This window comes from Balaenoptera acutorostrata, chromosome 8, assembly GCF_949987535.1.
Source record: "Balaenoptera acutorostrata chromosome 8, mBalAcu1.1, whole genome shotgun sequence".
Taxonomy (NCBI): Eukaryota; Metazoa; Chordata; class Mammalia; order Artiodactyla; family Balaenopteridae; genus Balaenoptera; species Balaenoptera acutorostrata.
In genome coordinates this window covers 14,237,470-14,246,891 of record NC_080071.1, presented here as the reverse complement: position 1 = coordinate 14,246,891, position 9,422 = coordinate 14,237,470, and the positions used below count along the sequence as shown (strand labels likewise).

At 40.9% G+C, this 9,422-nt stretch overlaps 1 protein-coding gene across 1 annotated transcript in view; it reads left to right on the top strand.

Annotated features, from left to right (window-relative positions):
- NMI (N-myc and STAT interactor) overlaps positions 1 to 9,422 on the top strand; it is a 125,794-nt gene that overhangs the window by 41,934 nt on the left and 74,438 nt on the right. The window lies entirely within an intron of this gene.

Sequence of the window (9,422 nt, the reverse complement as noted above, 5' to 3'; positions counted from 1 at the left end):
TCTGTCTGCTTTTGTCCTGGGTGGGGTCTGTTGCAGTCCTTGGTTTATTGTGGTCAGTAGGTAAATACATCAGTTTCCAGAAAAGTAGTTCAGTTTCAGAGACTTAGGACATTCCAGCATTTTGGGGCTATCTTATAATACAAATTTTTCCAGGCCACAAATCCTTGATTTTTTGGGAGGAAGGTGGGTGGGTAGATAGTCATAAAGTTAATTAAAATATGGCCTTAGGTTCCCCGAACCACTCTAACTTTGAAGATGATCGAAATCATAGGTAACAGTTATCATAGAAAAGTCACCATGCCTTGAAATACCCCAAATTTTCCTCTCCTTTTGTGCAGGGTCCTTGGGGAACCTGTCTGGTAATACCCCACTGCTCTGATGCTAGTGGTGTTTCCTGTTGATTGACAGCCATTTTTTTTGGCAGCTTTGGCTTCTCTTTCTCATTTGTCATTCTTCGCTACTTAGCGTCTCTACTCTTGCTACCAAACTGCTTCCCATTTGCTCCCATTATATTCATTTCTCATGCTTTCTTAGTTCCGCCATTGATATTGGAATCTGGATTTGCTCTGATCTAAAGTTAGCCTTGAATCCCTTAGGCATCTTTGTGTTGCACATCAAAGGCTTAGACTGATCTTATCTCTCCTGGAAGGAGCAGTTGTGGGGGGTAGGCTGAGGGTGCAGAATTTACTGGATACTCACTGAGATGCGCATAAATCTGTTAGGGTTCAAAACTCTCTATTTGGGACCCACAGCAGATGAGAGATGAGGGGATTATATCCCAGTTCACTGACAGAATTAGAGGGTTTAAGTTTGGTGCAAAAGAGGATCTAGTCTAGACCAGGTAGGCGTGACTACGAAGAAGATAGGCATGGTCGGCGGGAATAGGATAAATAGAGAGTTGGAGGGAACAAACCATGATATTTCTCTGGAAAGTGGAATTATGTGAGTTTTTTTTTTTATATGAGTATTTTTTAAAATTAATTAATTTACTTATTTATTTTTGGCTACGTTGGGTCTTTGTTGCTGTGTGCGGGCTTTCTCTAACTGCAGCGAGCAGGGGCTACTCTTCGTTGCGGTGTGCGGACTTCTCATTGCGGTGGCTTCTCTTGTTGTGGAGCACGGGCTCTAGGCGCGTGGGCTTCAGTAGTTGTGGCACACGGGCTCATAGCTGTGGATCGCGGGCTCTAGAGCGCAGGCTCAGTAGTCGTGGCGCATGGACTTAGTTGCTCTGCGGCATGTGGGATCTTCCCGGACCAGGGCTAGAACCCGTGTCCCCTGCAGTGGCAGGCGGATTCTTAACCACTGAGCCACCAGGGAGGCCTTATATGAGTATTTTAAGTTCGTGGTTTAGGAAGTAAATATAACTTTACTTGTGCAAGCCTACAGCAGAACCGTCACAGCCTTCCCCATTCTTTTCCTGGTCATATTCTCTGCCCATGTGCTTTCTGCATCTCTCTAAAGTACTCAGTTCCCTCTAGGTCTCATTTATCGAAAATTACTCTCAGGAAAGGGTTGGAAATTAATCTTTACTTAGGTCAAATAACGAACAAGAGATACCCTTCTTTGTTCATCTGCATTTTAACAAAGCTCCAAGTATAACAGGGTGTAAATGTTCAACTTGTTTTAACATAACATTTAATGATTACTTTGATGGATTAACCCAATCTAGGGTGGAGGATTTCTTTCTCCCCCTCCCATTTCCCCATGCAATTCCCCCCACCTCTGTACAATGTTTGGAAACCTATCATTCAGCAAAGAGAAAACAGTGCCTAATCGTGTGGGCTCTGGTTTTGAGGGGGTGTTCAGTCCTACTGTGGAAGAAAAGAGGAGAATGAGGGTTTTGTATGGAACAGATGCAGTGGGTGTGGGTGGGAATTCAGAGGAGAACCAGAGGAAGAAGGAGAGAGGAGAGCAGAGGGAGTTTTGTTTGTGAACTTACCTTGGAAGTTGTCCAAGATAATAAGCACTCCCTGCCCACCCCCTAGTACACACTACCCAGGATGTGTCTGAGGAGCTGAGAGAAGATACACTGATGAAAATTCCTTTCAAGGGCTCAGAAGACTTGGCCAGTCCAATGCTCTGCCTTCAGGGATAAATGTCACCACCAACACCCCCTGCCCCCAATCTCTTGATTGCACCCACCAGTCACTGGCTGAAAACCCAGCAGGACTGCTTTTATGCAGAAGTACCTCCCCTTTCAGCTGCTTCCCCACAGTGTTCCAATGCCCATAAGTCTAAGCAGCTACTAGACACCTAAAGACAAGGAAGGGACAAGTCTACACTTGATTTGGGCTAAGACTGCACTGAACAAGCTTTAAGATCTCCTAAGCTGGCACAGTGGTTTAGTGATGTCACTATTCCACAAATTTTATTTATTTATTTATTTATTTATTTATTTATTTATTTTTGAGTGTGTTGGGTCTTCGTTTCTGTGCGAGGGCTTTCTCTGGTTGTGGCAAGCGGGGACCACTCTTCATCGCGGTGCGCGGGCCTCTCACTGTCGCGGCCTCTCTTGTTGCGGAGCACAGGCTCCAGACGCGCAGGCTCAGTAGTTGTGGCTCACGGGCCTAGTTGCTCCACGGCATGTGGGATCTTCCCAGACCAGGGCTCGAACCCGTGTCCCCTGCATTGGCAGGCAGATTCTCAACCACTGCGCCACCAGGGAAGCCCATCCACAAATTTAAGGTAAAAAAAAAGAGACTCTAGGGTGGAGTTTCAAATATCTGTCAGAGGAAGAAGAAGACATTTAAAATCCTTTCAACATGCTCAGCCTCAGCTGACCGGGAAAAGGTATGGAGAAGTGTCAGGTGGATGTGGACCGAGGGGGAGAAAAAGGAAGAGAGGAAAGAGAAACACATTCTAAGAGATCTCATGTCTGATTATACTTTAAAAAGACTGGATTTCAATTTCCAAGCAAGACATTGTGGGAAAATGCAATTCTTTGGCATACAGTATGAAAACTAAAACATAAATTATATCATTTATTGATTATATTATATATTTTGTAATCTTGGAAAGTGAAGGAAAGAGAGGAGAAGGTAAGAAAAGAGAAGTGTGGAGCTCAGTGAATTACGAAATATGTCAGTAGAGGACATCTTTAAGAACACTGCCAGTAAGGCCATTAAATTACAATACAGGAATGCCCTACTCACCCCAAGAGCTCCATATGGACTATGGTATGAATAAAGGTGATACAAGAAATAAAGCTCACTTCCCTAGTGCACGATTTAAAACAATTGGAGAGAAATTCTAATGCATGGCATAGAGCAAGGTTTAAGAAATATGTGGCATTCCACTCATTCATACAATAAATACTTAATCTTCACATGGAATGCTGCCAACTTTTACAGGGCCAGTAGGCTGGATAGAGCCTATGTAGAACAATGTGAAATATATGGAAAAGTGAAACATTTAATTATTTTATATCAAGAAGTTTTTAGAAAGTGAATATGACACTGAACAGAACAATGGGCTTTCAAGTTTATGGGAAAACACAAGTCAGAAAGAGATCTGAAACTGACATTGGATTTCCCGTAGGTATATGGTGTGACATTCATTAGTAATACCCACCAAGTATTTCTGGTTCTCCACCAGCACTTTGGTAGCATTGTACCCTGTGACCCTCTGTGGTTTGGTGGGGTCATGTGACTAATTCTGGCCAATGAGATGTAAGCAGAAATTAGATATGTTATCTCAGAGCTGAGCATTTGATTGCTGATTCTCCAGAACTCTCTTTCCCTCCTGTATGGAGGGAACTATATGAGATGGTGACTGCTCTATCACTTGGATCCCTGGTTGAGCCTGATGTTATGCAGCATGAATGAAATATAAACCTTTATTGTTTTAAGCCATTGAGATTTGGAAGTTGTTCATTACTGTTAGCATAACTTAATCTGTCCTGATTTATAGGAAGAAGTGAGTGTGTATGGGTATTTAAAGCAAAGGATGACTTCAGAAGTCTGGGAGTCTAGGGACATTCAGATGCAAAAGCTGAAGCCAGGAGAAGAAGGAGAAAGAAGAGCAAAGAGGAGATAATGATTAATGTACTTAATATCCTTCCTCTCCCCACCCCACCTCCTTATAACACACAACTCCCCAGTTTGCCTATGATCTGCCTTCCAAATTTATTTATGCATTCATTCCAATCAAACAATTCCCTATACCTCTGATAAATCTTGAAAACTCTTGCCTCCTCCTCCATACCTCTTCTCTTCCCTTACTCTAGTTAGAGAATCACAGAACTCATTGCTGGGGACTTAGAGACCAACTGGTTCGAATTCTACCTGTGTTGTGACTCCCTGCTACGCTGCCCTTACTTATGTTGACCTGAAATCCTTTTAGTTAAACTTTGACTCATTTGCGTTATTGAGGTTCACAGAATAAGTCTTAACCTATATCTGCTTTCAGGAAAAATTGCCATGATCTATGAAGCTGGAACAAAGAATACATATTTGAAAACAAATTTAAAATATGCTCACTTAGAATTTGCTTTTTAAATATTTTTTTTAAAGTAGGTCCAGAGGGCTTCCCTGGTGGCGCAGTGGTTAAGAATCCACCTGCCAATGTAGGGGACACAGGTTCGAGCCCTGGTCCTGGAAGATCCCACATGCTGAGGAGCAACTAAGCCCGTGCGCCACAACTACTGAGCCTGTGTTCTAGAGCTCGCGAGCCACAACTACTGAAGCCCGCACACCTAGAGCCCATGCTCTGCAACAAGAGAAGCCACTGCAATGAGAAGCCCGCGCACCGCAACGAAGAGTAGCCCCAGCTCACCACAACTAGAGAAACCCGCACACAGCAACAAAGACCCAATGCAGCCAAAAATAAATAAAATAAAATAAATAAATTTTTTAAAAAAGTAGATCCAGAAACATTAAGTTCAGAGTGATCCTATCTTGATAAAGGAGGGATATGTGTAACTATATATGAAATGAAAAGTCCAGAAACTATACATACAAATGCCAGATATCTCTGCATGGTTGGGTTATGGCTATTTTCTATTTTCTTCTTTTTGTTTTTTGTTTTGTATTTTGTAAATTTTTGTTCAATAAATATGTATCATTTGTATAATGAAAAAAGTTGTGATTCATATACATATATTTAAAGGCATTAACTTAATTGACATGGCAATGAAACTGATAAAGAATACCAAGAAAATCATGACTAGAACAGAATATAAATTCTAAGAAAATTGAGTATTGTGCATCTAACCAGGTAAATGGGTGAAAGGATTAAACAGTCTTTCCAAGGAGAATGAGTTTAGTCATAATGGTATCAAAACTGAAGCCAAACCATAGTTCATAAATTTGTACTGAGGTCACATGGCATACGTGCTTGCTTTCAGGTAACTTGTTATGTATATAATCAATCTTGACCTTAGCCTACCCATAAATATTTAATTTTTTACAAATGTTTACAGAGGGCATAGTTTATGTTAAGCATTATACTGTTTACTATGTGGGGATATAAAGATTAATAAGAGATGATCTCAAAGAGTTCACAATTTCCTATTTAAAAAGTTATGAAGTAGGCTTGATTCTTTTTTTAAATTAATTAATTAATTAATTAATTAATTTTTGGCTGAGTTGGGTCTTTGTTGCTGCGCGGGGGCTACTGTTCGTTACGGTGTGCGGGCTTCTCACTGCGGTGGCTTCTCTTGTTGCAGAGCACGGGCTCTAGGCGTGCGGGTTTCAGTAGTTGTGGTTCGCGGGCTCTAGAGCGCAGGCTCAGTAGTTGTGGCGCATGGGCTTAGTTGCTCCGCGGCATGTGGGATCTTCCCGGACCAGGCGGATTCTTAACCATTGCGCCACCAGGGAAGCCCCAGGCTTGATTCTTTACCTGGGAGTTTTTGGAAGGGGTGTAGTTAAAGGTAATACTATGCCCATTGTCTTTGCACATTCTCTGACCCAGTGAAGGGAGGATCTACCAGGAAGATTTTTGGTCTTAGCATCTTCAGTACTGATAATGCTGGCATGACTAGCTGCTGCTTGCTGCCACCAAGACTGGTGGCTCTGCTCACTAAGTATTAGGTATAATTAGACAGGTGAGTACACCCTTCTTCAAAGAAATACTTTATATCATCAGGGACAGATTCCCTTTAGGGTAACTTCCTGCCTTTCTGCCTTTATGTTCTGCTCAATTGCTATGGGCAAAATCTTTTTGTCTCCTTCCATTCATCCTCCCTCACAGTAGGTGAGGCTACAGAAAGGTGAGGAATCAAGCATATATCCTAAATCTTCTTTGACCCCTGTTACCAAGCATCACTAGTGAGAGATTCTGAGACTTCCTTCTTTTTTTTTTTTTTTTTTCAATTTTTATTGGAGTATAGTTGATTTACAGTGTTGTGTTATTCAGGTGTACAGCTGAGGCTTCCTTCTTGATTCCTCTCTTCCTTTCATCAGTTTCACCCAATCCATTCTCACAGCCTGTGATCTCTACCTCCAAAACAAAATGGCGGCAGAGATTGTTAGATGATTACCAAACCAGGTTCCCTTTCTACCTGGGCACAGTCATGGACTACATTTCTCTGCCTCCTTTGCAGTTAGGTGCATGGAGAATGTGGCTAGTTTCTAGTTAATAGAGTGTGGGTTAACTTGATGTATAACAGTTTCAGACCAGGCCCATAATAATCTCCCACAGGTGGTCATGCATTTGCCATCTCTTGACTGAATGAGGAGGACTTTCGTGGCCCTGGAGGAGAGTGCAGTCAAAAGGTAGAAGGAGCCCCATTCTCTCTGTACCAGATAGAAAGAAGCACACCAGTCAGGAAGACCAAGAAAATTCTACTCTGTTAAACCACTGAGATTGGGATTTACTTGTTACCCAAACTAATATAATACAGTTATATTGTATTATATCTGCCTTTTTCTGTCTCTCTGCTTCCACCCTAGTCCGTGACACCATAATCTCTTGCTTGGACTATTACAATAGCCTCCTGTGTCCTTCCACGTTTGCTTTGTACAGGTCATTCTCTGCATAGCAGCCTGAGTGATCTTTCAAAAGCATAAAACAGAACTTGTAATTCCCCTGCCTAAAAACTTAAGTACTCCTGTGGCACGAAAGTAACGTCAGTCTCCCGATCTTGGTTTCTAACCTCCCCCATGTTCTGGTTCTTGTTCACATTTCCAACTTCACCCGCCCTGCTCTAACTTGAACATGCCAAGCTTATTCCCACCATAGAGATTTTGCAAAAAGGCATGCCTTTCCCTTCATCTTCTTCCTTACATTCAAATCTCAACTTAATTATGACCCTCTCAGTGAGGACTTTGTTGCCCAGTCTAAAGCAGCCTCCTATAGCTTTTAACTGTAGGATACTATTTTTTTTAATAAATTTATTTATTTATTTATTATTTATTTTTGGCTGCATTGGGCCTTTGTTGCTGCGTGCAGCTTTCTCCTGTTGCGGCGAGCGGGGGCTACTCTTCATTGCGGTGTGCAGGCTTCTCATTGCGGTGGCTTCTCTTGTTGCAGAGCTCGGGCTGTAGACATGCGGGCTTCAGTAGTTGTGGCACGCAGGCTCAGTAGTTGTGGCTCGCAGACTCTAGAGTGCAGGCTCAGTAGTTGTGGCACATGGGCTTAGTTGCTCCGTGGCATGTGGGATCTTCCCGGACCAGGGCTGGAACCTGTGTCCCCTGCATTGGCAGGAAGATTCTTAACCACTGCGCCACCAGGGAAGCCCTAGGATCCCATTTTTTAAAGGTCAAGTTTTTCAAGATTTAATTTACATAGGGCGAGTCACCCTTTATAAGGTGTACCATTCTTTGAATTCTGACAAACATATACAATTGTGTAACCACCATAATCAAGATGTAGGGGATCTCAAAGAGTGGATACATGTATATGTATAACTGATTCACTTTGCTGTACACCTGAAACTAACACAACATTGTAAATCAACTATACTCCAATAAAAATTTTTACAAAGATGTAGAGCATCTCCATCACCCCAAAAAGTTCCCTGGTATCACCCTACTTTAGATCTATCACAACCTAATATTCTTTTTTTTTTTTTTTTTTTTTTTTTTCCTTGTGGGATTTTTTATTTTTTTTAATTCTGACAGCAAGTCACAAAAATTATACTCATCCTCATCAGTTCACTCAGTCCCATGTAATTAATTTTTTTTTTCATCTTGATCTTTGTTAGCACTTTTATGAGTTCATCAGTTTTTCATTAGAGTTCTGAAAATGCTTATTCACTCAGTTCAGCAGTACAGTCAGTTACCAGAAACCTGTACTTGTCAGAGTCTTTTCCATGAATTTCTTGAAGATGAAACCCTTTTATAGGAACATATTTGCAAAATCATCAGAGTACACCCAGAACTGTCTGTAAATGACAAAAGACTTAAAAATGACCATGGTTAAAGATTTGATGAAAGTTCATAATAATGCAGTTGACAAGAAAATTAATTATTTCTGAGATATACATTTTAAAGTAATAACTAGGATTATTACTTATAACATTATACCAGAACATATAAGATTTTTAGAAGTTTCCTGTAATGTCTGAAACATTTATATTAACATATTTCCATACATATTTCCATACAAATACAAATATAAGATTTTTAGAAATTTCATGTAATGTCTGAAACATTTATATTAACATATTTCCATACAAATACAAATATAAGATTTTTAGAAATTTCATGTAATGTCTGAAACATTTATATTAACATATTTCCATACAAATAACCCAATGAAAGTTTAGTATTAGTTGTTTTGTTTGTTTTTTTATACTGCAGGTTCTTATTAGGCATCAGTTTTATACACATCAGTGTATACATGTCAATCCCAATCACCCAATTCAGCACACCACCATCCCCACCTCACCACAGTTTTCCCCCCTTGGTGTCCATATGTCCATTCTCTACATCTGTGTCTCAACTTCTGCCCTGCAAACCGGCTCATCTGTACCATTTTTCTAGGTTCCACATACATGCATTAATATACGGTATTTGTTTTTCTCTTTCTGACTTACTTCACTCTGTATGACAGTCTCTAGCTCCATCCACGTCTCAACAAATGACTCAATTTCGTTCCTTTTTATGGCTGAGTAATATTCCATTGTATATATGTACCACAACTTCTTTATCCATTCGTCTGTTGATGGGCATTTAGGTTGCTTCCATGACCTGGCTATTGTAAATAGTGCTGCAATGAACATTGGGGTGCACGTGTCTTTTTGAATTACGGTTTTCTCTGGGTATATGCCCAGTAGTGGGATTGCTGGGTCATATGGTAATTCTATTTTTAGTTTTTTAAGGAACCTCCATATTGTTCTCCATAGTGGCTGTATCAATTTACATTCCCACCAACAGTGCAAGAGGGTTCCCTTTTCTCCACACCCTCTCCAGCATTTGTTGTTTGTAGATTTTCTGATGATGCCCATACTAACAGGAGTGAGGTGATACCTCATTGTAGTT